This window comes from Nipponia nippon, unplaced genomic scaffold, assembly GCF_047370975.1.
Source record: "Nipponia nippon isolate SJK-2023a ecotype South Korea unplaced genomic scaffold, ASM4737097v1 scaffold_13, whole genome shotgun sequence".
Taxonomy (NCBI): Eukaryota; Metazoa; Chordata; class Aves; order Pelecaniformes; family Threskiornithidae; genus Nipponia; species Nipponia nippon.
In genome coordinates, this window is record NW_028262324.1 from 10,642,972 (window position 1) to 10,669,294 (window position 26,323).

General features: G+C 40.1%; 1 long non-coding RNA gene across 1 annotated transcript in view; it reads left to right on the forward strand.

Moving 5' to 3' along the window:
• Positions 1-546: 546 nt before the first annotated feature.
• Positions 547-26,323, forward strand: part of LOC148056542 (uncharacterized) — a 74,598-nt gene continuing 48,821 nt past the window's right edge. Inside the window, exon 1 of the long non-coding RNA XR_015702916.1 lies at positions 547-638. This is a non-coding gene — a long non-coding RNA (uncharacterized LOC148056542). The remainder of the gene's footprint in view (positions 639-26,323) is intronic.

A 26,323-nucleotide genomic window follows, 5' to 3' on the forward strand; every position in this document is an offset into this window, starting at 1 on the left:
ACTTGGCTTTGCTTCTTCAAAGAGTGAGGAACCTTGGACCCATTCATGTTTAGATGTCTGGTTTGGCTTGAAATTTTTGCAGCGATGAACAGGGAAATTACCCTGTTACAGTGCCCTCTTCGGAAATGCCCTCTTCTCCTTCTCTTAGAGCATGTCCGTTAAGAGTTTGTGGACCAGATACTCACTAAATCTGGATGTCTACCTAGGTTTAAATTGAGTAATAGGGATCTCTATTCACTTGGTGGTATTTGTCTTCTATTTACATATAGCAGTTTCATAGGTTGGTTCCTTGATTGCCTCTTTTCACTGGTTTTACATCAGTGTAACCACAGTTTTGAGCAGTTGCTCCTGATTTTGTGTGAGTGAGTTGGACTCCTTGGACTTCTTGAAGAGAGGCTGCAGTTGAGCCTGTTTGTGATCCAGGAGCAATTCTTCCAGTGGATTTTCCAGGCTGGAGAATTATAATAAGTTTCTTCCCATCCCCGACAGGCACCGGAGACCTGATGATGAGATGGAGAATTGAAGATCCTTGACAAGGCTGCTAATCAAAATCTCAGCGCTGGGTTCTACTTCGCCTAACCAAAAAAAGGACACGTGCTTATTGACTGAAGCGGTGCCTCAGCTTGAATCGTAACAATGTAAGTTCGGAAACAAGTACTGTAATTAACCATGACTGTATTATTGGATGTGTGCATGTGTAATTAACAAAGCAGATATTTTTGTGTATGTGGCTCTCCTTATTTGCTCATGAAAACTCCCCACCATTTTCATCAGCATATTAAGGTTAATTAAAATTAATTCTGTTTGTATTGACTGCCTTTTCACGTATGCGAAGTTTGTGCAAATCAAGTGTGTGGCCAGGGCCTTCTTCCCTATAAAATCCATAATGTTTGCTTTCAGAGCTAGGGGAAAGAGGAATCAAAATTGCAGGCTGTTTGAAATTTAAATCAGAGCAATGCTGGTCAATAGTATCAAGGTTACAGTGCCCTGGAAGATTTTGATTGGGTGCTGCCAGGTGCATGCTGGGTGACAATGACATTAAAGGTCAGTTGAATGGAGTTTTAGGATTTCTTTTCTTTTTGGTTAATGCTGGGATTCCTGGCTGAAAAAGTCACAGAAAGCCATGATCTCTTTTCATACAGTAGAATTGTACAGGTTTGGGGATGGTGTTCAGCCTGTGCAGAGTGAGAGCACGAGACCAGTGTTTGCACTCTGCTAATGTAAGGATTCCCTGGCTGAGATGAGGCTTTCTTATATTAAGCCCTGAACAAATACATAGCAAGACACAAATGTTGTCCTGAAGAGTTTGTAATTTTAATGAATGGGACTGATGGGCTACGTGAGAAGGGAAGCATATGCACAGGAACGTGGGGTGACTCGCTGAGGGTCATGTCGCAGGCTATAAACACTACAGCGGGCTCTCCTGAGAGCGGGAAGCGAACCCAGTGTTCCTAACACACCACCACAACCCTCTGCCTGCACTCATTCCAGTGTCTTCCTAGCTCCTGTATTTCTACCAGATGCTTAAATGGGTTACAGGCTAAATAGACTGTTTGAGCTTTCGTTAGATCAAACAGTGAGACTTTTCATGAAACTTAATCTGAAGTAAATAGCAATACAGCGGTTATTGTTAATACATATTACTTGAACAGGACCCCCAGCTTGCCAGAGCTTTCAGGTGGATCTGGCTGTACCTCTTTCTTAAAGTGAGCCTTTCAGAAAAAAAATTTAAATTGCAAAAGCTGTGTTTTATTGGAGCACAAACAAAGACAATATATAGATGCTTTAAAACAGCAAAAATTCAAATCAACAAATTTGAATTGGGTTAAGACAAAATAAAACACGGACAGCTTGAATCCCCCTCTCTTCCCCTCTCATGTGGATAGATATTCTCTTTCAGATTTGCTCAGATTTCAGCAAGTCATTAGCTTTCTGTGTGATGACAAGCTCAATCCAGTCCTTTTAAGTACCTCAGAAAATGAGTTCTATCCATCCTCCTTTGAGGACCCTCCCTGCTCCTCTCAGCTTTGTCACTGTCTTTCCTTGCATACAGGCTCCTGCTTGCTGGTGGGTCTCATTCTCTCCATCCATCCCTCTCTGCACTACAGGGTCTGGGCACAGTCAGTCACTGAGGGGACCGGAGTAATCTCCCGTGTGGGTGAGAGGGTTTCCCCTGGCCTGCAGGCAGCGGTCTGCATGGGGCAAGCTGCTGACCCCCTTGCCGGCTGCCCAGCCCCAGCCATTTCAGAGGAACATCACGTACGGCTAGCTGTAAACAAACAAAACTAATACTGTCCATCACATTTAGCAATTAATTTGTCAATTTTTGAACCTCATGATTAGCACATTGGGAGGATATGGGTTGATTGCAATTCTTGCAGCTATTGTTACAGACTATCTGCAGGCTCAGGAGTATACTTCTACATGGCCTTACACTTGATTTATGTTCCTTTGGTTTATTCCCCAGGGAGGGAAATCTCTACAGGGTGTAAATCAGATTTTTTTTTTTCCTTCTTTTTTTTTTTTTTTTTCCAGAGACTCTGGCTCATAATTCTTTCAAATGTAAATCTGAACATAATTCTGCAACAAGAATGGATTCTATGGCTAATTATGTGGCTTCAGGCTTTATATCTCTGTAAAGCTTTAGGCCATTTCTGTAGAAATATACAGAACATCTTCCAAAGAATAAAAGTAACATCCTATATCATCCAATTGCTTTTCCACAGGCCCTTGTAAAGGTGAACATATTTTGGTTTGTTTATATAACAGTTCTATCATCTAAAAAGTAGGAAAGTGAAATGTGGGGAGAATTTTTTCCCATCAAAGCTAGCTTTTAATCTGCTTCCTTGACAAATGTACTTGATGCTGATGGTATTTTTCCATTCCTGTCTACTCCCAGTAAGACCGAACAATATGCTTCTGTCTCTTTCTTGGCTCTGATAATGTTTTTGTACTAACATAACATAATGCCATACAATTAGAAATTATATGTTAGCTGTTAGTCATAGCCCAGTGAGTTTACATTAGACAAAAGAAATTAAATGGGAACCAGAGGAGACCTAGTAAGCGCAGTTTATGTATGTTTTATATTCAGAAATATCACATTTCTATTGATGAGCATCATTTATGCCTGTATGGGGGAAACTAACTGTGCTACAGGCAAAAGAATTCCTGGTCATTTCTTCACATTCAAATCATGCATAGTTTGTAAATGCAAAGTTAAGAGAATTTTTTCTCTGTCTTGGAATTGATTGGTTGCTTCAAGATTTTTATTCACTCCCTGAAAGGGAATAGAATTATTTTTAGTCTTGATTCTCTGGAACGATAAATGATGCCTTGTAAATTGTTTTGTTCTGGGGAGTGAGGATTCAGACTCTACTGAGGGACTTGACTCCTTGCGTGATTGTCCCAGTAGGAGCCTCTCTTTAACAGTCGGACCAGTGGCATTGCTAGTCTGGCACCTGTGTGTCTGGTGGTGATTGGTACCTTTTACTTCAGTGGAGTTTGGGGGAACCTGTCTGCTGGAAAGTTTCCCTCTCTTATTAGAGCCTGTCTTAGGCCCTCACAACACCAGCTAGGTATGCTTGCAGTTCTTCAGGTACCTTTCTCAATCCTACCTTTAATATTCGCTTCTAAATTCTTGCTTCGTCCATCTGATGCTCTGGAGTGAAAATACTTGTAATCTACAGAGCTGCTTGTGCTACTGTTTTGCCTCATGTCTCAGTACTGTTCCAGTTTACAGCTCTTGATGCTTTCTTTGCAGCATCCCTACTATACCAGGCTTGGCCTTTCCTATGGCTCAGTTAATGCAGCCTCTTTGAAACAGGAAACACTGTCTCGAGTATTTCAAACCAGGGCCATCTTACAGCGCTCGTATGCGTCTTAGCCACAGTATGTGGCAGGAGCAGTCTTACTATTCCACTGCTGAGCTGAAGGAGACAAACTGGTCTGGTTCTGATGAGGTGGGTAAATCCCTGTGGGAATCAAATGGAAGCCATCAAACTCGTTTTAAAGCATGCCACATTATACAGAACAAATCCACGTCCCTCAAGTTGAAGGGTGACCACTAACACTTTAGCTATCCTCTTTCCTTTTGCTTCTTCGTTCTACAGGTTTGTTCAAACCAGTCCTATTTTGAGATGCTTCTCCTTTTGTACTTCTGTGTAATGTTTTTGTTAAAAAGGGAGTGCTACAGCTTACTGTAGGATACTATATCTTGCAGAATTAGACCAAGTGTCAGTTTACTACAAGCGGTACTTTACTAACACGTAGATTATGATACATCAGGATTCCTGTTTTACTTGTTCGGAAATTTTCAGGCCAGTCTCTCCAGATGAATACACAAGACTGCAAATTCATTGTTATGCCTGTTGCTAAGTACCCATCATCAACTGGACTGTATCCTCCCTTTTAGAGGTGGCATGAGGATCTGTCTTCCTACTGTGAGAATTTTATTGCTCAGCCCCCCTTCATGGTATGTTTCTCTGGCTTGCAGTTAGTTGAATTACTCTGTTTTGTAAATGTATTAATTTCTGTCTCCCTTGTACCTGGATGTCTTCATAACATACTTGTCTTTATAAAGCTTGGAAGATTAGATTTCATTGATCATTAAACATATTCATGTTGGCTTAAAGTAAAAGAAATTGTGCTATCTTTTTGGCTGAGGTTTCCAAAGTTACCATGAAGCCTTAGATTAGATCCAGCTATTACAGCAGGGCACCAAAACTGTCTGAATGGTTTGGAGAATCTCTGCCCTTATGTTTATCTTGTGTTTTTATACTTCAGTGATATTTGTGTAATACTAATTTGGATTACTAGTAATTGCTGACAGAGCTTTCTTAGACTGAGATGATGAGTAAGTGAAAATCTTGGCTTCTTCCTTTTCTTCTTTTGACTTTACTTATTCCTGCCTTTATTTTTTTCTTGTGTGATTGCAATTGTTATTCTTGTGTGCTTGCAGTTTGGATTGAACAGAGTTCTGAGTAGATTTTCTACAGGTGTACGTGGTCATTTACATCTATGATTGTGTAAGTGCATATATGGGCTTTTGTGCAGGAATGATTTTCTTTGAAGAAATAGAGCAAGGAGGACGTTCTGTTGTTAACTGGTACTTGGTTACTTGCATTTCTCATCTCATATATGTTCAGTAGTGTGTGCCTAAAATGCAGAAAATCCTCTTGAGAATGAGGAACTGATCTTGGAGAGGAGGGATGGAGGGAACTGGGAAAAAGAAGTACAAAGTTTTAGGGGAAACACTGAACTTTTTTCAGATTTCTGGAGGACTCCAGAAACAGGGTTAGCTACATAAACTAACATGCTTCTCCTAGAAAAGGTTCACCTTGAGGAAGATAGCCTGAGAAAGAGTGAACAGGAGAACCTCCACACCTGGGTGTAAGGGGAAGAAATGCTTCAGATTTTGACTTCACATACAGAAATGTAGTTATTTCCATTTTCTTTCCTCAGAATGTCTTTCAAAGATACACACTTTTGGATGCTGTAAATAAATATTTGTAAACAGTACATGCATTTATCCTAATTTGGCTTTAGTTCAGGATGTTTTCAAGATGGAGTAAACAGCAAATAATTTCTCCCTCAAAGGAAAGGCAAATCTATAAAATGGGATGTTGGGACCCTTTAACAGGTGCTCCAGCTGACTGGATAGACTTTAAAAATATCCCAAGAGGATAAGGATGCGCCTCTATAGCAATAACATGCACTGGTTTGAGTGCTCATGTTTCAGGAGTCAGAAAACGAATAAAGTTTTCTCTAGGGTAGGTGATAACTGAGTCTCTTCCATATGGGGCACACCAGGACCTATAGGTCTCAGGAGAGCTGTCGCACGCTGCTGTCAGAAATCCAGGCTGAAATCCTGAAAAGAATTTTCAACCTGTCTTCTGGTAAGATTTTTCATTCTGATAGAAGGAAAGAGCCAGTGCAGTAAATAGATGGACTAAAAGGACTCAGACATTTTCCTTAAGAGATGCCCTGAGAATTTCTCATCATGGAGACAAAATCGGTAGGACTTTAGAGTTAATAATGTATTGCAGCTCTGCTGCATGGGTTTCAGGTGGCTGTAGATTAATAAATTATCAGGTGATCCCTGTGACATCTGATGAAAAGGTTTGAGCCAGTGGAAGGCTTCAGAAGCTAATATTTGAATCCAGCAAAGAATATAGACCAAAAAAGAATGGATCCTCTTGGCCGTACTTGTTCTTGTTAGGCTCTGAAGTTTATAGTCTTACATTTATAAACACTTGCTCTCTGTGTCTCAGTCCTCTGAGCTTATAACCACAAGTGAGCAAACAGCATCAACAGGACAGTAAAGACCAATTAGCCACAAAGCAGAATCACAGAGCAGCCATTCAGAAACATCAGACACTACAGTGGCATTACAGAGATGTAGTTTTGAAAACCACTGTCAGAGTATCAAATGTTACTTGTTCTTGTAATAATTTTAATAGAGTGTTAGGTTGCTATTTTTAGGTATGTAGAACTCCTCATTTTAAATGCTAGCTTAGTTTTTTCATAATCTGAAAAAAGAAATATGACAGAGGAAAAGGGGATGAAGTGTAAACTGAGGGTCATTAATAACATTAATTTGCTTGTTGTAGAGCTACCTTTGGAAACCCTTTTAAAGGTTGCCTTGAAAACTTCCATTTTTTTTTTTTCTAAGAATTTAATTAAGATGGTTTTAATTTTGTCCTGTAATTAAGGCCGTTCAAAAAATAGGCTTCACCAGATCTATCTATACATGTATTGTTTTATCTCTCTGATGTATTACAAAAGATCTTGCAGCTGATTTTTTTATAAATGTATAGTTTGATCTTGCCTTGCAGTGTGCTCCGATGAGGCTTACTCTTCCTGTGCCGTCTTTATTGAAGGCTGTCCATCAGTGGCTATAACTTAGTAGTAGCAGTAATCATTGTTCAGTGTTGGGCTGCTACTTTCTAACTATCTGTAACTCTAGTTGCTTTGGTTCTCATATTCCATGCAGGCAGATGGGAAACTTGAAATACCTGTTCATCAGAGGGTTGGTTGTTTGTAGTAGGTGAATTTTGACCGGCTTACAAATATTCTTATCATTCTTGTGCTTCTCTTATGCTTAAGCACTAGGATGTTGCAGTCCTTTTCTTCTCTGTATTCCCAAGCAGGTGTGAAAGATCAACAGTCAGTTTGTTTTGTTAGTTCATAACTGGAAGTTTAAAAAACCAAAAAAAGGGGTGGGTGGGAAATCCTGCATTTAGTACTTTAGCTTTTGGAAATTTTATTAGTATTGTAAACACTGAAGTCATTAGATGGTGGTGGTGTAGACTCTACTGAGTTTAACTGAATGCGAAACAGTTTTGTCTTAGAAAAAAGTTTTACCACAGGAAAAAAAAAAAAAAAAACACAGAACAACAAACTTTTTTTTAGAGGGCAATGGTATTACTAGTACAGTCTGACTTAGTCTATTACTCATTAAGGCTGCCACCTGTAACCACTGATTACAAGAAAAAGAGTCTTTGTCCGCTCTGATCTTCTCCCTAAGATGTTTTCTGACTGCAGCTTCCAGGTTGGTAGTTTAAGAAGAGAGGATACTTGTGGTAGTGTCATTTTTAGGAGTGTACAGATTGATTTTTATATGGATCTTTTATCAGAAGGTATGGATTTTTCTTAGCTTTAATACTTTTATTTGAGAGCTAAGATTGCTGCAGAGATGCTGTTTAGTTACTTGTTTATTGTCCCTTTAAATGGAGGGAGCAGCTGCAGCTAAAGGTACAGAAAAGCATAGGTGCAACCTGGAGCTGCAACAGGGCAGACAGATAATAAACAAATGGCTCTTTCTAATGGTAGCTTCATTGGTGCTCAGTGTGGCTGCCAGCTTCTGATATTCCATGGTGCATGGATTGAGCCCCTTAATTTCTTTACTTTAAACTTCATCAAAGATTGATTCCAGGTTTGGTTTCAACTGTGGGTGAAGGTTCAGGTTTGTTGTTTTCATCCAAAAATATGTTATGGTCTATGTTTCAGACTAAAAATTTCCTGTTAAATCTGAACTCCAATTTGACTCCTGACCTGAAGGAAATCCTCTGGGATCCACCACATCTTCCTTGCTTTTGTTCTCCACTTGTAAAAATCTTCCTCACTTTTTGCATAGATTTCAGTTTGGTAGGGTAGGAACAGGCTGTGCTTTTTCTGAACAGCACACGCTTAGAATGCCAAAAAGGTATATGAATTCTTCTGTTGCAGAAGAATACTTATCTGAAACATTTATCCTTTTTTTGATCCAGAATCTTTCCACACACAATGTCTCTAGCAGTTTGCATCTGTGAATTTTATAAACTTACAGGCATAACAGTACTATCTTGTTTATTCAGATAAGGAATTATTCATATTTGCAGCAAGTATTATTTTATAGATATCTAAGGTTTTCATAGATATCTAAGAGGTAACCTAAGCCTTGAAACTTACCTTGTCTCTGCATCATAATTCTGTCAGTGTTCAGGTGTAATTCTGGGGTACCTGTTGAACTGAGCTGGGGGTTCTTGTAGCATTCAAAACTGTATTGCTGCACTGCTGTTTGGACACAACTTCATGTTCTACTAGACGAAAATGTTGTGGCAAGGTGGTTAAGATATACCTTTATCGGTCTGTTGTTTGCAAGTTTAAATCTTGATCTGGACTCCAGTTAAAGGCTGTGCCCAGCTGACCCCAGTTATGGTGGCTTAGAAATGCCATCCATATTGTCCTTTATTCAGGCTACAGAAGCTGTTGTTGCAGGTGAGGCTGACGTCCTCTTGATGTTGCTTGCCAATATGCCATATTCAGCAGTCTTGCAAGAAAAAAATCTTGCACCAACTTTTGCAAGAGTAGTAAGATGAAAACCAATGATCTGGCTAAGTTCTGACTAGCGTAAGTGTTCTGCCTATTCAAGTTCTCTATGAAATATCATGTGTTGGTTTTGTTTTTGGTTTTTTTTTTTTTTAAATCCCTACCCCTAAGCATTTGTGTCTTCCAAGTGGTTGCCTTGTTTTATCCCAATAATCAGCATGTTTCAGTGTTGTTTGAAGTTCTCCCTTTGTAATATTTATTTCTCAGTTTTTCAACTACCTCTAGGATAAGGACCTTTATGAATAAGATCATTTACATTCTTATTTATATTATCCGTAAATGCATGGCTTCCTTATTTTGATGGGTTGGTGCAATACTAAAAATGTCAAGGTTGTAGATTTTGCACCAAATCTGCTCATGTGCCAACCACAATTTTAGCACCCAGATTGCCTAACGGCAAGCCTTTAGTGGGTAGTGACTGCAAATAGACTCACTTGCCTTCATACCAAACGCATGTATTCTTTGACCCAAAATGCTCTCCAGTGAAGCACAGGCACACTAGCTGCTGCTTTGCAAATTTTGTGTCTTTCACTAGAACACGAAACTGAATTCCTAACCTCCTAGCTGGCAAATAAAAGCACAAACAAAACAACCCCTTCCCACACTTTTACTATGAATGGAAGTCTGCTGTGGATATGCTTTTAAGAGGAGGTATGAAAACAGGCTCCTGATCTGAGTGTTAAAAAGGGCTTTATGCCTTAAGTGGCAAATGCCACTCTGATAAAGGATTAGTCAAACTTTGAAGGTCGAAGTGGGGTTCGGGAGCTCTGTCTGAAGCTCCTTTTTCCATCTGAAAAAGGGACCTTCAAAGGCAAATTTCAATACTTGACATGCAGCTTTTCCCCCTCTGTTCCAGCCTTGCAAACAACGAAACAACCAATGACAACAGAGTAAAGGAAGACAAGAAAAGCATGTAAAACAGCTTGCAATCGCTTTCATTCAGTGCTGAGCTGCTCTTCACGGGTGGGGGCTTTCTTCTGTTTTATTATTATTTTATTTCTTTTGCATATTTTTTGTTTTCTGACTGTTAAATACTCTTGTTTTCTACAGAGAGCAGCTTGAAAGTAGGATATTTGATATGGGAGCCTCTGCAAACATGTCTATGTTAAAAACCGAGACCCAGATTTTCAGAAGTGCTCTGTATTCAGCAGGCTGAATTTTCTCCCCTACCCACCCAGCTGCCACACAAAAATAACCGAACCAGTCTGGTGTAGTTTCTCTTTGCGTAAGAGGAACATGAGAATGAACCAGTAACAGGCGGAGTGGAATTGCCAAATTATTTAGAAATCTTTTCTGGCTCTGATCTCTTTGCAGGTTGAATATTTCTGGACACACGGCCAACGCTGCTATGCTGCTGGCCAAGAACATGTCAGATTTCACTAGCTAAGCAATGTGGGTTATGGTCAGTACTTGGTTGGGAGACCTCCAAGGAAAACTCAGGTGCTGTAGGATGTGGTAATTACTAATTCAGTAAATAGACTTCTCAGAGTCAGTGCAGCATCTGTGTCCGATCTAGGAGGATGTTGGAGCGCTGCTAGCAAAAAGCACTGGGTAAAGGTTGGCAGGATACGTTATGACCCTATAAAACTCATTGGAATTATAAAGAAATATACATTGTGTATCACAATGGCATCAAGACCTTTTAAAACTTGTTATACACTCTCTCTGCCCCCACAAATTCCTCTGTAATCTGAGGCTGCATAAGCTAAGGTATCTCCTTGCCTTTGAGAGATCCAAGTTCAAATCGCCCCTCTGGCATTATTCCTTGTCCAAATACATGCTCTGCCTGCCAAAATGCATGGCTCTGTAGCATGGGTCTGTTTCTTTCTCACTTTGACCAGTGATTTTTATCTTGAGACAAGAATTAGCATATAGGAATGGAAAAAACATTTTAACATTTTCAGCCATAGCTGGAGCTGCAGGGTATAAGTTTACTTCTGATGAAGCGAAAATGAGGTTGGTATTCAGAACCCCATATGACCTGATTCTGGGATGTTGTCTGGGTTTCAATTTTTGGCCTTCCTCGGCTTTCAGTATGCAAAACCTTAGCTTCTAATATGGTAATACTTCCTGTCCTACCTTTTACTGTGCAGGGTTTGTCTATAAAATATCTGACTTTTGTCTGGCTTAGGCCTCCCCAGCTCCTAGGGATAGCTGGTGAACTAGATTAGACTTCTTGAGGATGAAAGGTCTATCAGGTGAATAGTAAATAGTAAGTAGTATTTTTCTGTGCAGTATAAAGGTGGTAAAAATTATTTGCCTCCTTACCTAGGGGAAATTTATTGATGTCTCTGAACACCTGTTTAAACAGCTCTGTAACAGAGAGGATGTTAATAAGAGATATATGAAACATTTGTTAAACATTGGAATAATCATCTTTACACAGGTATTATGATGTAAAATCTAATGGTTTCAACATGAGAGGGTTTTACTTGAATTAAACTGTGGGGAGGCCAAGACTTAATGTTCACCTTGTTTAGCTAAATCAGGATAAAACCTAGTAATCAGGTAGACTTTTTTTTTCCCTAAGCCAGCTTATACATTTGAAAAATGTACCTTCTTTTGCAATGAAGATATAGACAAAGTGGTGATGTGTCCTGAAAAACACTGAGGTGTTAACATTTCTGCATCAATTCAATCCATTTGTGGCACTTTCTTATATTATTAGTACTGCAGCTTGGCCAAAAAAACAAACCCAAAACCAACAAAACACAGCTTCCTAAGAGGTGATCTTTGCTTGATGTACTCTTTGAAATCACTCCCTGAATTGAAGTGAGAGGCTGAAGTAGCCCCCTCTTCTGACCAGCCTTTATCAGGTTTTCAGCTCCTAAGTGTCTGAAATCAGCAGACCTTTCCTCATCATCAATGGGCAAAAATTGACTACAGAAGACTGAGTCCTGACCAAAACACTGGTTTGTATAGAGAGAAGGGGAAACAGTTAAGAAAAATGTAGATTTTCCTACTGATTTTCAAAATTATATAGTATCTCTACAACCTATTGAGGCCAAGTAGATATGAATTACTTTGCTTGTTGCTATCTTTATTTTGCATTGAAGGTGCTCAGGAATTTACGCAAATCGGAAATGGACTACTAGGATATGCTGAAATGAATTTTTGGCCATGACCATTTACCTGTTTCAGCCTTGAACTGTGTGCATCCAAGGTTGTTTGTTTTTATTTTAAACTAAAAATGTGTAAAGAATACAATTTCTGTGGGTACAAAGGTTCATAGTCAGAATAAAGAAAAGCAAGCTCTTCCTTGCTGAAATGTATTTACTGCCAAGTAGGCTGAGAGAACATCTGCGTTTCTGCTGTATAAGATGGTCTTCAGTCGATTCTTGTTCCTTGCACAATGATAGTTGCCTCTTATAGCTGCATCAGAATGAAACTCTATCTGTAAAGCTCTTAAGCCATGGAATTTCTTCAGTGCTCCTCCAGGCAGTTATCTTTTGGAGTTGCATAACTTTTGACTTCCTTAACTTCTTGACTTTTGCTTTTCTTGCCTCTCTTCTGGAGCAACAAACCCTTCCATGCACACATACCTGTACAGGCCTTGCACTGGTTATGAGGTGCACATCATGGTGCTTATTCTGTGCTGTCTTGCTCTTTTGCACTTATATTCTTACCACCAGTGCTAGTTCTTAAAGAAGAAAATAAATAGGAAAAGTGATGCTTGTGGAGTTGAAAATCCACATTTATGAAAACAGTGAACTGCTATGTGTCTAATTTCTAAAATGGGACATTCTCTAAAGAGCTTTCAGTCTGATACAAAACATATAAACAGAAGATGGGAAGAGGCTTATGCATTTGGGAAGAAACCTTCCAGGCTGAATTGCTGCACTCTGGTTGAAATGGCGTGTTCTATCCAGAGTATGTGAAAGAGCATGGAAGAGCTCGATCCGTGTTCCCTTTGCAACCCAGCACTGCTCTTTCAGATAGGTTTGGGGAGCGAACCACAGAAAAATCTTTCCTAATTGCCTCCCCATTTGTGTATTTAGGCAAAGTCCCTATCCCCTACCATTGTGCAATATCTATCCGAGGAAGACTGACAGAGGGAGTTGGGTGGAAGTGAGGTCAGGAACAGAGATGAGGCTCAATAAGGAAGGGGGGAGTACAAGTGTTGGAGGCTTTTTGGGAATCTGCTTAATTTGGGAGGACTGTATGTGTGCCTTAATTGCTTGATAGAGGATGAGTGAATGAGAGAATGATGTTTTTTTCAGGTAACTTCAAGTAGTACCTGTGTCCAACCCAAAGATGGGGTGAGCATCTATATACGAGTGACTGATCTGATGCCACTCAAGTCCGTTTTCATGTTCATAAATGACTGCTGGTTTTAATGAATATTCTTTGTTCAGGACTTTTAGACTTTCTGCTTTTCCACCCAGTGCCCTTTTTTTGTTTTGTTTTTTTTTTTTCAAAAATATTCCATTCTGCTGTTTGGCTTATACATGGTATAGCAATGGCTGCGCAAGTCACGTGTTATTGTTTCTCCTCTGCAATAAGATGTTTGAAATGTATATTTACCTTCCTGTCTGAAACTTCCCCTTCTCTCTCATATAAATATGTGTAAGTTTGGCTTCTGGGGTCAACGCCTGTAGGTGTTGGAGGCTTTGTGCTTTTCATGGCTGACACAAAGAAGAAAAAGTATTATGAATGCTTGTGGAATATTTTTGGTAAGTGGCTGAAATGAAGTTATGTTTGTAGATAAAAGCCACTTTGTTTCTTCCAAGGCCAGTTCTTGGAGATCCCTAGCACTAAGATCTAAGAATTTTGTAGTGGAGCTGATTTGCACAAGGAAGTTTAGAACTCATTTATACATTATATATATTCTACCAGTGGAACGGGTAAGGAGCCTCAGTCCCTAAAGCCCTCCATGATATTCCAGCATGTTGTGTCTCCAAGATGTGTTTCTGCAGTCTCCCCCTAGCCCCCAGTATCTTCTGTGTGTGAATAAAATAAATACCTAACAGCAGAGGTTGCCTTCTTGGCTCAGTTCTTCAGGTGCTTTGACTGGGCTTTCGATTCCCATAGTCACTTTATCGAAACACAGCAGGATCCTTCTGGGATGGCCTCCAAGATGATCCTTTGAAAGATGAAATGTAGCCACTAATAAGCCATTCCCTTTCTTCCTCCCCTATCTCTGCCTCGGGGAGGAAGCTATTTGGCTTCATATTTGCACTCCTGTAAAAAGTTGGAGATGTACTGTCTCTTTTACTGGAAATAAATTAATAAATAAAAACATGTAATGAAAGGGACTTGACCTGCGAAAAGCCTTCCTTCCTTCCCTTTTCCCTTGTCTCTGTTGGGGCATGCTCATGTAACTTCAGGCTCTAAAAATGGTTACCCAAAAAGGGGAAAAAGAAGGGTGGGGGAAGTTTTTTGGTTTGGTGTTTTCTGTTTTTTTTTTTTTTTTTTTTTTTTTCTCTTTTTCCTGCCTAACACCTGGACCTCCCCAGAGGGATTTCCTGTCAGCTGCAGCCTTTGAGGTTGACCTTGGTTGGTTGGTTGGTTTTGTTTTGCTTTGAATCAGAGCCCCGCCATTTGGACATGTATTTCACATGTCCCAGGAGCTCTTTACCTCCACCCCTCCCTCCCCCCAATGCCTTGATGTCTATTAAAACAAGTTTTTGTGCAGCCCAGTTGGGGAGATGTTTGAGGTAGGGAGCTATAAGTCATCTTGTGTGAAGGGATGGGCATGCCAGGCATTCCTATCTGGGCTTCCATGTGAGCTCTGAGTTGGCCCTAACTGAAGCCCAGAGAGATTCCATGCAGACGTCTCCGTCTCTAGTTCAGTCTTGTCCTTGTATCGCTCCCATCACTGAGTGCATGCTGCTGCCTCTGCTGGGAGTGCAACAACAAAGCTCTTAAGAATACCCAGGCGGCCAAAAATAATAGCAATAAAAATAAAGACATTATTAAAGCCAGATACGACTGATCTGAAGTCACAGCGAGTGTAACATGACTCAGTCAAATCCCCAGGACGGTTGGAGACAGAAAGGGAAGGAGAGAGGAAAATCTCTATCTGTTTAAAGTTCTGGGCCCCAAACTCCTTACAAGTCGGCTTTGATAATTCATCAGACAACCACAAAAAAGAATGCCTCCCCCGCTCCAGATGCAACTGTGTCTTGTCCCAGCCTCTTTTTCCACAGCCTGTGAATCTCACCACATCAAGGGGGAGAGAAAATACATTTAAGAGTTACCCTTATTTAGGTTGGGTAGGTTTGAAATATCCTCCAAAGGCAAACGTGTGTGTGACTGAAAGCACGCATGTGTGTGTACGTACACATGTAGAGTCATACTTGGGAAAAGGGAAAAATTACTGGAAAAAGCAGCATTTGCAGTTCACACCCAATGCAATTAGAGAAAGAGGTGGCTGAAAGTCTCTTTATCGTGGCACGATTAAGCTAACTAGAGAAAAAACCCCAAAGCCAACACGAAAGAATAGAGAGTGGCCCAATGCCTGCCTGTAGTCTGGGATGGGTAACTGCACCCTCACCCCATCGGTTGCACTGGATGCAACAGGGGAGTAACTCAGAGTACACACAGTGCTTCGCAGAAAAGTAAACTCTCCTAGATGCATTCATTTGGCTGTTGGTGGGATGCTTGCTGGAAAAACAGATTGACATACTAGAGTACAATAGGAATGGAAGAGAAACATAGGATTGAGCACTGCTTGCTATTCTCTGGTATCAAGATGAGAGATTAATTTTTCAGGCCTATTGTTGTATTAGAAGTCTCAAGGGGGTGCCATGAAAGAGGTATTCCTCCACGTCATTTGGGGAGAGTGGCTTTCACTAATGGAATCAAAGCAAATGGTAGAAAAGGGGCCAATCAAGAAAACTTGGATCTGTTTTCGGTATCACACAGTGTGTGTGTTTTGTTCTCCAATTTTAGCTGAGGCCAACTCTGATATAAACAGATAGACTTCAAAGTAGTTTGTCTGAATGAAAGCTTACATGACAGTTTAATGATTCAAGTCTTTTGGGACTGTAAAACTAGATTGAAAATCTCAGAAGGTATTTATTTTTGCTTTTTGGGCCAGGCAGAGATACAAGTAATAGATCTGGTTCAATTTTTTTGGTTGATATTTTGTTTGTTTTTCAGCACCCTATGACTTTGAGATGCTTTTGTGCTGCTTAGAAGGGAAAATAACCTGCTTTTGAAACTGTAATTATTACTTAACGTGTTTTTTTTTTTTAATCTTTGATTTTTTTTTTTTCAAAATTTGAAACTTTTCAGTCTTTCAGGGCTTGATACCCCTTTCTTTGCTCTTCTTTTCTGTGTTATTCAATAGAGAGGAGTCATGTCCTGTTGCTGTTTTTTTTTTCTTGACAGGTTGTTGTTACCATCTTTTTTAACTTCATTTTATTGGTTTTGAAAAATAAAGATCTCTAGAATAGGTCATGTGGCAAAAATGAAATGTAAAGAATGTGTAAATTCAGAGGAAATCTTTGGTGTCTGAAATGTTTTAAATGGGGAGGGTTTTCTTTCCCTTTGCCCCTACCAGCTCTTTGTCTCTATGAATTGTCTCCTTTTGCATTTTTCTAGGAAAGGTTAATGAGAATTTCCATAGGCCAGTTACGAGTGCAAGAAGTTAACTTGTGGTAACCCTGTAGCTCTGCTTCTGCTCCTGGCTGGAATCAGGCAGTGCCAAATGTGAATGAGGCATGGAGATTTCATTCTCTTCTTCAAGCCTGAAAAGCCTTGAATAATCTTTTGAGGGATGAGTGGATCTGGTATTGAACATTTAGACCTCAATTTTGGGTATTTCATGTCGTCTTAGTCCTCCGGCTTTGCAAAAAACCTGTTCATAATGTGCAAATCCCAGGGGATTTCAGGGCCAGCACAGACGAACCAGTTGAACATCGTCGTGGGTTTTCAAGAGTAAACTGCAAAGCCAGTATTTGTAATCCTCGTTCTGATAAACAACAAATTGTGTGATTTGCCCAAGCTCTGTCCTCAAGACATAAGTTGGGGTATAGTCTGAAGGATTTCCTCTGTTTGCGAATCTAACCCAGCGAGGCTTGACTGCAAGATGCAATACAATTTGAGCACTTTATTTGCTAGTGCTTGTTACACAAGTTCCAGACAGGCAATATGTTACTTGACTAATACCACAGACAGTATAGCCACAGTCTTTCAAAACGTATTTGATGTCCCTAACAGAGCCTTGTAAGCTCTGTGCTGTATGCCCAGGCTATATACAGAAGTTTTAATTTAGAAAGGCTACTACTTGCAGTTGTGTCAATATTACTTTAAAAAGTGTTTGGGCGGAGGCGGGAAGAGATGAGAGAGCAATTTTGGACCAGATTCCTGGGAACCAGTATGTCAATATATAAAGTCAAATCTTAAATCAAGGATTATATACAAAATGGAAAATGAATGGTCTCAAGAATTTTTTGTGAAATATTAGCTAGCACAGACAAACTCTCCATCTAGTTTTTTGTTGCCCTCATTGCTGTCAAATCAGAACACTTTCTGATAACTGACATGACTTACATCTGTCACACACTTTTTTTTTTTTTTTTTTTTTCTATTTCCCCAGTGGAGCAATATGTTTTATTTATTTTTAAGTGCATACGCTGCTGGTGCCTATATTAGAAAAAGTTAGGCTGTGTTAGTCCGCCCTTGTTGTGGAAGGCAGTAAGGCTGTCCATAGCTGTTGCATTTATTCCCTGGATGCTGGGAAAGCTGAGTCCAGCATGAAACAAGAAGTATCCTCTGACTTGAGAGCAACTCACCAGCAACTATCCCTATTTTCTAGGTAATCTGGATTCAGATAGCTGTGTTTAAAAGATGAATATTTTTAAATGCTTTCAGAATCCACTTGTAACTAAGGGGTTTTTTTTGTTTGTTTTGGGTTTTATTTGTTTGTTTTGTTTTGTTTTTTACACGTTAGAGCTAGACTTTTCATAGGGAGTGAAAGGAGTTAAATGCCCAGTTTCTGTGTTATGTAGGTATACATTGATGTATAACTGCCTTAGGTTACTTGGACTATTCCTACCTATCTGTTAATTATTGCTGAGAAAAATGTGTTGAGTAAAACACGGCATTTCTAAGACATGCTACCTTGTTCCAGTGCAGCTAAGCCCAGTGGGCTACTGAAATATCGCAGACCTAGAATTTGCAGAGGATCGATTAGGTGTGTGTGCATAATGTTGTCCCTGCTTGTGTCTTCAGCTGGGATCAATTGATATGCAGTCTCGGATAAGCCCGGAACTTGGGTTTCATTTCCATGAGGTGTCTCACTTTTTATAAAAGTGTTTATAGCTCTATATTTAACATTGAACTGAACTTTCTAATTTCTAAAATATGTTAATGAATCTGATAATGTCTAGTCCATGTACTCTGTAATTTAAATACCTATTTGGAACTGTATCCAAACACAGAGCCATACTTCTGACCTTGGAGCTACTTTTTGTGCTGAGATTATTCCTTTCCCAAAGGTCATTATCAGCCATGATCTGTTAGGTACAACCAACCGCTGTGCCTAGACATGAACGTTCACAGAATGAGTGACTCTCATGACATGTTTCAGTGGTTTTCTTAGGCACCTGAATTATTATAAGAGACGTTTATCCTGTATTTTTCATAAGCAAAATTCTGGCTATGTCCTCCCTATCCCTTGAATTACAGTATAGACTAGTGGTGAAGCCTCATTTTTGGTTTGGTCCTCATGCATCCAGGGCATTTTCAGAGCACTGAATTTGAGTGTGAGCCCCTAACCAAATAAGAGACAGGTATGAGGGCACAGAGGTGGTGTTCAACTGAACCTACCAAAGTTTAAGATTTAATTGGAAGGATATTGTTGAATTGTTGCAACATATTGCTTTTCCTTATTTCCATATGTGATCCTAGCTTGGGGTCATTTGAGAGCAGTCCAAGTGATGACTTCAGCAAGTATCTTAAATAAATTAGGATCAGGCAGTGACGGAAGAATTCTGGTTGTGGTTGGTCTGTCTTTTAGAAACTAGAGCATATTAGCAGAAACCAACAACAAATTTAGCATCGTGAATCTATTGGGAAAGGAGAAAAACTTCCACATTGCAGCATCTCCTACCTCAAAGTCAAGGTTGTGAAATATCTCAGTTGGCCACCACATCATGCAGGACAATTTATTGCATCTGTTTAAAAACAATTGTGTATTCTCTGGGGGCTCTGTCCTTCACTAGCAGAGTTTCGGACTCAATGATCTAATAGATCTTTTTCCATCTCTAACTTTTGTGGCTTGCCATGTGTAGAGATAAACATCTTTCTTTCCGATCAGCATTGATGGACAGACTTTCAGGCATGGAAACATTATTGTGTGTGTGAGATAGGGGGAGGGAAGGTAAGGCCATTTGCTGAGTGTTATTGTCTCCAGGGCATAGGATTATTGGAAAATGATAAATAGCTGGGCAGGCAAAGGAAATATGAAAACCCTGTCGTGGAACAGAGCTGCCCAAGATTTCTGTTCATATTGCGGTGACCAAAAGAAATTTACATTGGAAAAACCCTCTTGCCTTCAGGGCTGAATGTTATGAACCTTCAAAGTGATTCTTGAGAAGAAAAGGGGTTGGGAATGAAAGGAGTGGGAGGGATTGCCATGCTGTTTCTATGGAGCAGGGGTCACTGCGGAATAACATCCATCATCTTGTTGGTGCCATTCTGAGAATGGGAACAAGGTGGGAGAGATAAAAGCAAGGTTGAACTGCAATCTGGCATTTGCTGCTTGTTCTCCAGTCCCATGGGAGCTGCGAATGGACTAAGTCCAAAGTCTTTTCTTCTGGATTTCATTCAAGGATTGTTCAGCTGGCCTGCGGACTGGGTGCCTTTACTGTAATGACTTGTTTTTCCCTCAACTTGCTTGGACTTCAGCCTTCCGTTCAAATGTATTAGTCACAGGCATACATATAATGGACAAATCTTCTGCTAGTGTAAGTCAGCATGGATCTAGGAGAGTTTATAGCACTTGAAGATTGGGTCTAAGAACTGAAATATTGGCCGTAATTCATGTCTCAAGAAAGTAAGGACAGAGATCAGTCCATCATCGACATGTAATTATTTCTATTTGGAGTTGTATCCCATTCTAAAATTGTCACCAGATTTGTTCTTGTTATTTTAATTCCTCCCCCCACCTTGCCCCCCCAGCCCAAAACCATACCCCCTGAAAAAGGAGAAAACACCTATGACTGGGTAGGCCAAAACGTTAATGAGGGTAAGCTGAAACAATCTCTGTTTCTTTTGAAACCAAGGAAGTGGACATGGCAGATGATTCTCTGTGCTCCTTATACATGTCATGGGGCAAAAGGTGTAAGTAATGGGTGCTTTATATGCAAAAGGAACATCAGAGGAACTTGAAATATATGGTATTTTTTGATAGCATTTGATTTAAAATAAAAAATAACTTTTTTGATTGGCAGGCTTACTTTGCATTTGGAAAACAGGAAGCTACATCTTTCATTCAGTTATTGGACAAAATAATTGAATTTAAACTGGGGGCCTAATTTTCAGAGTAACTGAGCACCCGTTCATTGCATGCTATGTTTCCAAATTGGGGAAGAAAAGGCATCACATTTCATCATCTCCTCTGCCTTCACTGTATTTAAAGCTGCCATGAATTGTATTGTATTTTGCATAGGGGGTCATGGAAACAGTGCATCAGGCCCAGCAGCATAGATTCAGCTGCTGTATTTAAGTGTGCTGTGTTTGTTTTTTAATGTATATTTAGACACACTAGGCATCTGAGGCATTGATTCAACATTCCTGTGGCTCTTTGGCTGGGCTCGCAGGCCATCACTGCTTTGCAGCACTGACCAGGTTTTGTTCCTGGCAAAACTCTCATTTAAATTATCTCATTTGGCATATTTGTCAAGGGGAGATGAAGACTCTCTTGTTATATCTTCTAATCCTTGTTTAGCTGTTTGATGTTGCTTTCCACCCAAGTGATGTTATACTTTGGTATTACAGGCTGAATGACAGCTGTAACGAGGTTGAGATTTTCATGAGAAGCATTTGGCACTTCACTTTTAGGCTTCTTTGCAAGTTCCCATTGGAATGGTGAAGAGATGGATTATCACCTGAGAGGCTGAGGCTCAGTGGCTGCACTTGGTTGTGCTGGGTGGTCTCAGGAGCTGGATTGAACTTCAGTGTGCTCCGAAGGCCCTACACGTTTGCATTCCCATTTTCTCTCTAGAGACTGAGCCTGCCTTCAGACTGTCTTTAAATCACATTCAGCACCAGTGCTGTCTTATGAAAACCCCTGACCATGTTATCCACTCAATGCTGGTTTTGTAGCAACACCTCAAAGGCTGATGAAAGAGAAATTTTGCTGCACCAGGCACATACCTCCACAGCTGTCCCCATGGGGGAGGTGTTCATGTGCATCTGAGTGTGCTGAAAACATAGGCAAAGTTTGGCTGTTAAAAGAGCTGGGTAGGTTGTCCCAGAACTGGCACGCAGGGGTAATCTACTGAGTCAAAATGTGTAGCTGGGCAGTGAACTGGATTTGGAGCCCGGCCCTGAGGCAGGTCAGACACAACAGTGTTGACCCATCCACTACATCAGCAAAACCTTGTTCCAAAAGATGCTCCAGTATTTTATAAGCTGTGGACAGGGCATTGATGTCTCTAAAATAATTATTAGATACAATTCAAAATGGGAAAAAGAAGCAAGGCTGATAGCCATTGCTGTGTGTACTTGATTGCCAGGCTATTATTCTAAAAGCACGGTGGCATGCCGCATGATTTTTTGAAGCTGATTTTTCATTCCCGACATATGGTTTGCACTTGAATGGGGAAATGCCTTCCTCCAAGTAGTATCTCCGCTGGGCGCTCACCAGAGCCGTAGGAATTATTGTTACCAGATCAGGCCGCTGGTTCACTCAGCCCAATGTCTGGTTCCAGCCAGTGGCCAGAACCAGATGCGACTTCAGCAGGAAGTTTATGTATTCTTGGAAAGGACAGTTATCAGTTAACTTGGTGTTAAGGGAGACTTCTTTCCAATGCAAACTGGCTTATGCCTTGCAGCTCTACAGCCCAATGCTGGGATTTGGGTATAATATAAAGAAGTTTTTCTAGGATCTGTGGGGAATCTGCTTTAAACCTGCTCAGACAGAGCCTTAAAGGAGACTGGGGACCTGTGGATTTTGTACTGTGGCACAGAGGACTCTTCTCTTGGGACTGTTTTCTTTCTTCAATACTTCTCAAGCAATGTTTTCCATTTGACAACTGATCTTTGTACTGGCTGCATATTTAAACCAAGTAAACAAACAAACGCCACGGTTTCTTCTTTCCCTATAATTTCTGACCTGAGATGACACAAGCTTTGACTGGATCAGGTTACACTTCATAGTGCTGCACATAATGCCATCGTTTTCCCGAAGACGCTGTTTAACTGCCAGCAGTCTAAGTTCATTTAATCACACTTGCTGCGGGCTCTGGCAGGCTGGCATGCTGCAGGATGCATCGCTCCGGCCGCCTGACCGGCAGCGCAGCAGCAGAGGGTTCCTCTGCACCACTGAGCGTGGCGTTGCATCCTGCTGCTGGAGGCTTAGCAGAACGTGCCCTTTTCTTTTTGCCTTGTGCACCCTGCTTATTCTTTCACGATAGCCCTCCCAGTAATTTCATATCTCCAGACAGTGTTCTTGAACTTGAAAAGTGTATTTCTCATCTCCTGCTAGCGAAAATCACAAAAGTCTCATGAAAACAGAGGTGCATGTAGAAACAATAGAGGCTGGACCGGTCAGGTCACAGTCTAACTGTTGCCAACTCATCTGCTTCTGATGTTGCATAAACACATGCCTCACTTCGGGTAAGACTGGAATAATTTACAGTGTTTTGCTTACCTTTATTTTTCCCCCTTGTCCATAATCCTTTAATACGTTTACCCCAAGTTGAACTGTCTCTCAGACCCTGAATCTTGGTTGTCCCAGGACATGGAGGCACACAAGGATTTTCATATCAGATTAAAAACTCACAGACCACAAAAACTTGGAAACTTTACCTCCTGGTTCTCTCTTCTTTTTTAGACTATGCAGAAAATTTATCAGTGTTTCAGTTATTAATAGATTGGTTTGCTTTTCTCAGTATTTAAGGCCTTGTATGACCCTACTAATAATTTACAAGAATTTTTGTATGTCTGTGTTTTAATTCCACTGGCTTCTGTGTCAGCTGATGAGCTTTGATTGGTTAGGTTTACCTAATATATAACCAAACAGAGACAGTAACTGAATGTGGTTTACTCAGATATGTAGTTTCTTTCTAGGCATATGATTCATCGTCTGTGAGAGAGACTGCAGCTGGACAGCAGAAACTTTGCAGGAATGGAGATGAAGCACTCTCTCTTTTCTTGCAGTCTCCTCGATACCTCTCCCTATCTTCTGGCCTTTTCAAAAGTCTTCAGAAAATTAATAATAGCAACCTTGACAGGATCACAAAAGAAAAACTGTAAAAACTCTAGAACCTTTAGAAAAAAAAAAGAAAAATTCATATTGACCATAAGCTGGCTGAAGCGTTTTTTTCTCAATACTTCTCATGCATTTAATTCTGTGCCTAAAAATGTAGGAAAATTCACCTTTTGCAACTCTCAATTTTCTAAGGGAAATCCATGTGTTGGCTGTCAGTTTGCTTTTGTTTAGATGCCCCCAGCCGTAAGAAGCCTAACTTTGGGTTCTGGAATCTTTTGCCATGCAACTAGGTATCAGTCCAGCGGCAGTTCTGAATTAAAATCTAAGTCCTCAGATCCAGTGATGATACAATGTTACATTTGGAAAAAGAACCCTTCCTTAGGAATTAAAGTGAGATTATTTTAAAGAAATTGGTGTGTGGGTGTGCACACACAAAAACACATGCATATAGAGACACATTGTAGCAAAAAAATATTATGAGGCCTTCAGCAATTTTTTTTAAACTGGAAATGAGACATGACTTAAATAGTAAGGATAATTAACTATAGGAGCAGTTTACCAAGGGAAGTGATAAATCCATCACCACTTGGATTCTAACATGAGATCGGGCCTTTTTAGAAAAAGGCTGTAGGTCAGCCTCAAGGTACTGTGCAAAATCCTATTTACTTAGGTAGAAGAGAAGCACAACCTTCCTCCACTGGAGGTGGGATTTTGTAACTTATTTTATGTGGGTGGTTGCAGTAGATGTTCATAGTGCTCCTTTGGTCTTGCAACTTATTTTTCCCCCACCTGCAATTTTAAAGAGCTTGCTTTGGAAAAAAAAAAAAAAAAAAAAGAAAGAAATGCTCTGTCTGTGAAGACTGATTTATGTGTATGTGCTGCGCTAGGCACCTACATGTTTTTGCCTTTGGACTCGCCACTCCAAACAGTTCTGCATACTGATGGTAACACTGACCAATACTTGCTGTTTCAGAGGAAAGTGAGAGCCTGCTGTGGAGGGAATTACTTCAGGGTGATTATCCATAACAGTAAATGTGGAAGGAGAGGGTCCCTCCAGTGATTACTTTGTGTATGGTGAAATCCAGTCAGCTTTAGCTTCCATAGGTATACATCTTATTACTGGTCACAGAATTAGCTAGCTTTTCTGGCAGTCCAGCTACAATATTTAACTCTAAATTTGTATAGCCATGAATGCAAGAGGTTGGCTACACATGGTGCAAAGGCAGTTTTTCCTAGTGTTTTATTTCCTTACAGTGACCTCTTGGTCTCAGCCATTGTGTGCTATTTCTGACACCGTCTTATAAGCTTTAGTCAATATTCTGCACAATCTTCTCTGTCCCAGTTGAAGTAAACATGGACTTTGATGTTTCCTTTAAAATTTCAGCCATTCCTGCAAAAATCCATTGCTACTTCTGACCTTTTATATTGGGCTGCAAAACTAAACACCTATTAAGTCTGTTTGGTACCATTGGAGTGACAGTGAGGAACCATCTTAAAGAGATGTTTGAGAGTCCTTAGGCAAGGTTGGGAGCCAAAATCAATTCTGTGTTTGTGGTTTTGGCAGAAATGCTTAAGCCTGGTGACATCTGAGTACCTCCCTCTGAACCTGAATTTGGTGATCTTTGGTGAAATAGGCCTTGGGCCTGTTGTTTGTGCTGAGGACAGCCAGGGAAGTGGCCCTTCCTTGGTCTGCAGGGGGTGGCAAGGTGCTTCACTTCCCTCTCCAGCCTCTACCCTACTGACTCTACCCTACTGCAGACTCAGGCTCTTATTTGGTGGTTTCAAAGGATGGGTCAGGAATATGAGACAGTCATGTATAAGGTAGGATTATATTTTTTGCTTTCTTGATTTCTCAGAAAGTGCTCTTTCACCCTTGTGAAAGATCTAACGATGGTCTTTGTCATCTTCTTGCTGAAGATTTCCCCCCTCCCCACCTCATTGTTTTGGTAAGAATAGAGTTTAACTTTGTTTCTTACACCCCTTTTAAGGTAAAATAATGTTAATAAGTAGTTGTGCCAAGTAAAGCTTTCTGGAATGTTTTTGCTGACAAAAGCTATTGTATCACAACTGAATCATTTTTGAGAAATCCATTTCTGCAAATCTCTAATTTTATGAGATGATTTTACAACAAAGCATTCATTTTGTCTCTAGAAATACAAGACTCAAGGCTTACTGCAGTCAAACCCGGCCTGAAAGATGAACAACTTTTACTTATTTTCAGTGAGAGACATACATGTATAAGGAAGAAGAGAAGTTTTCTCACCCAGGAAGTGGTAGCCAGCATTTACTGTGTCTCCACTCTTTAGAACAACTAATTAGAATCACATATGTTTGGTCTGTGGAGAAAGTGTGCATTTGTTTCAAAGCAAAGTTCTGTGTTTGCAAAGATAATAATTTTAGAACTGGATTTTTCAGCCCTTGAAGATACGCAAGAAAATCTATTTTGCATATATCATCACCTGTATGTTCGCTTTCATATTTGCTGACCATTTGTGAATAATTTAATAGTTTTTCATAAGAAGAGATGAGCTCTGAAAAGGGAATGATGATGCTTCAGAATAATTAAAGTGAATGCATGTTTTAGAACTTTAACAAGGCTAATAACGTGCATGTCCCAACTGTATGTTCTCTATAGTCTGGATGGGTGCTTGTAAAAGTACAAGAAATAATAGTAAATAGAAATAGCATCTTCCTATAGAGAGAAAAGTAAAGAGTGGTTTGAAAAAATCAGATGTTCTCTATTTAAAAATTAACATTGCTTCCAGACATGGACACCTCCTTTCCTTGAGCCTGGCTGGGCCCTAAGAGCAATTTCAGGAGTCCTGAGAACTTTAATTTGAGCTAGAGTTTTTAGGGTTTTTGTACTCCCTGTTCTGTTTCTGTTGGGAGGCACTGAACAGGCATATTTCATTAAAACATTCAGGTTTTTCAAAATAACAAAACAAAACAACAAAAACCAAAACAAACCCTCTCACATTTTACCAGAATATTTGTTTTTAGCTCTCCCTGTATGTGCGGCACATTGTTAACAAGATTTACCTTCAGTGCTATGAGCTAACTTCTTCT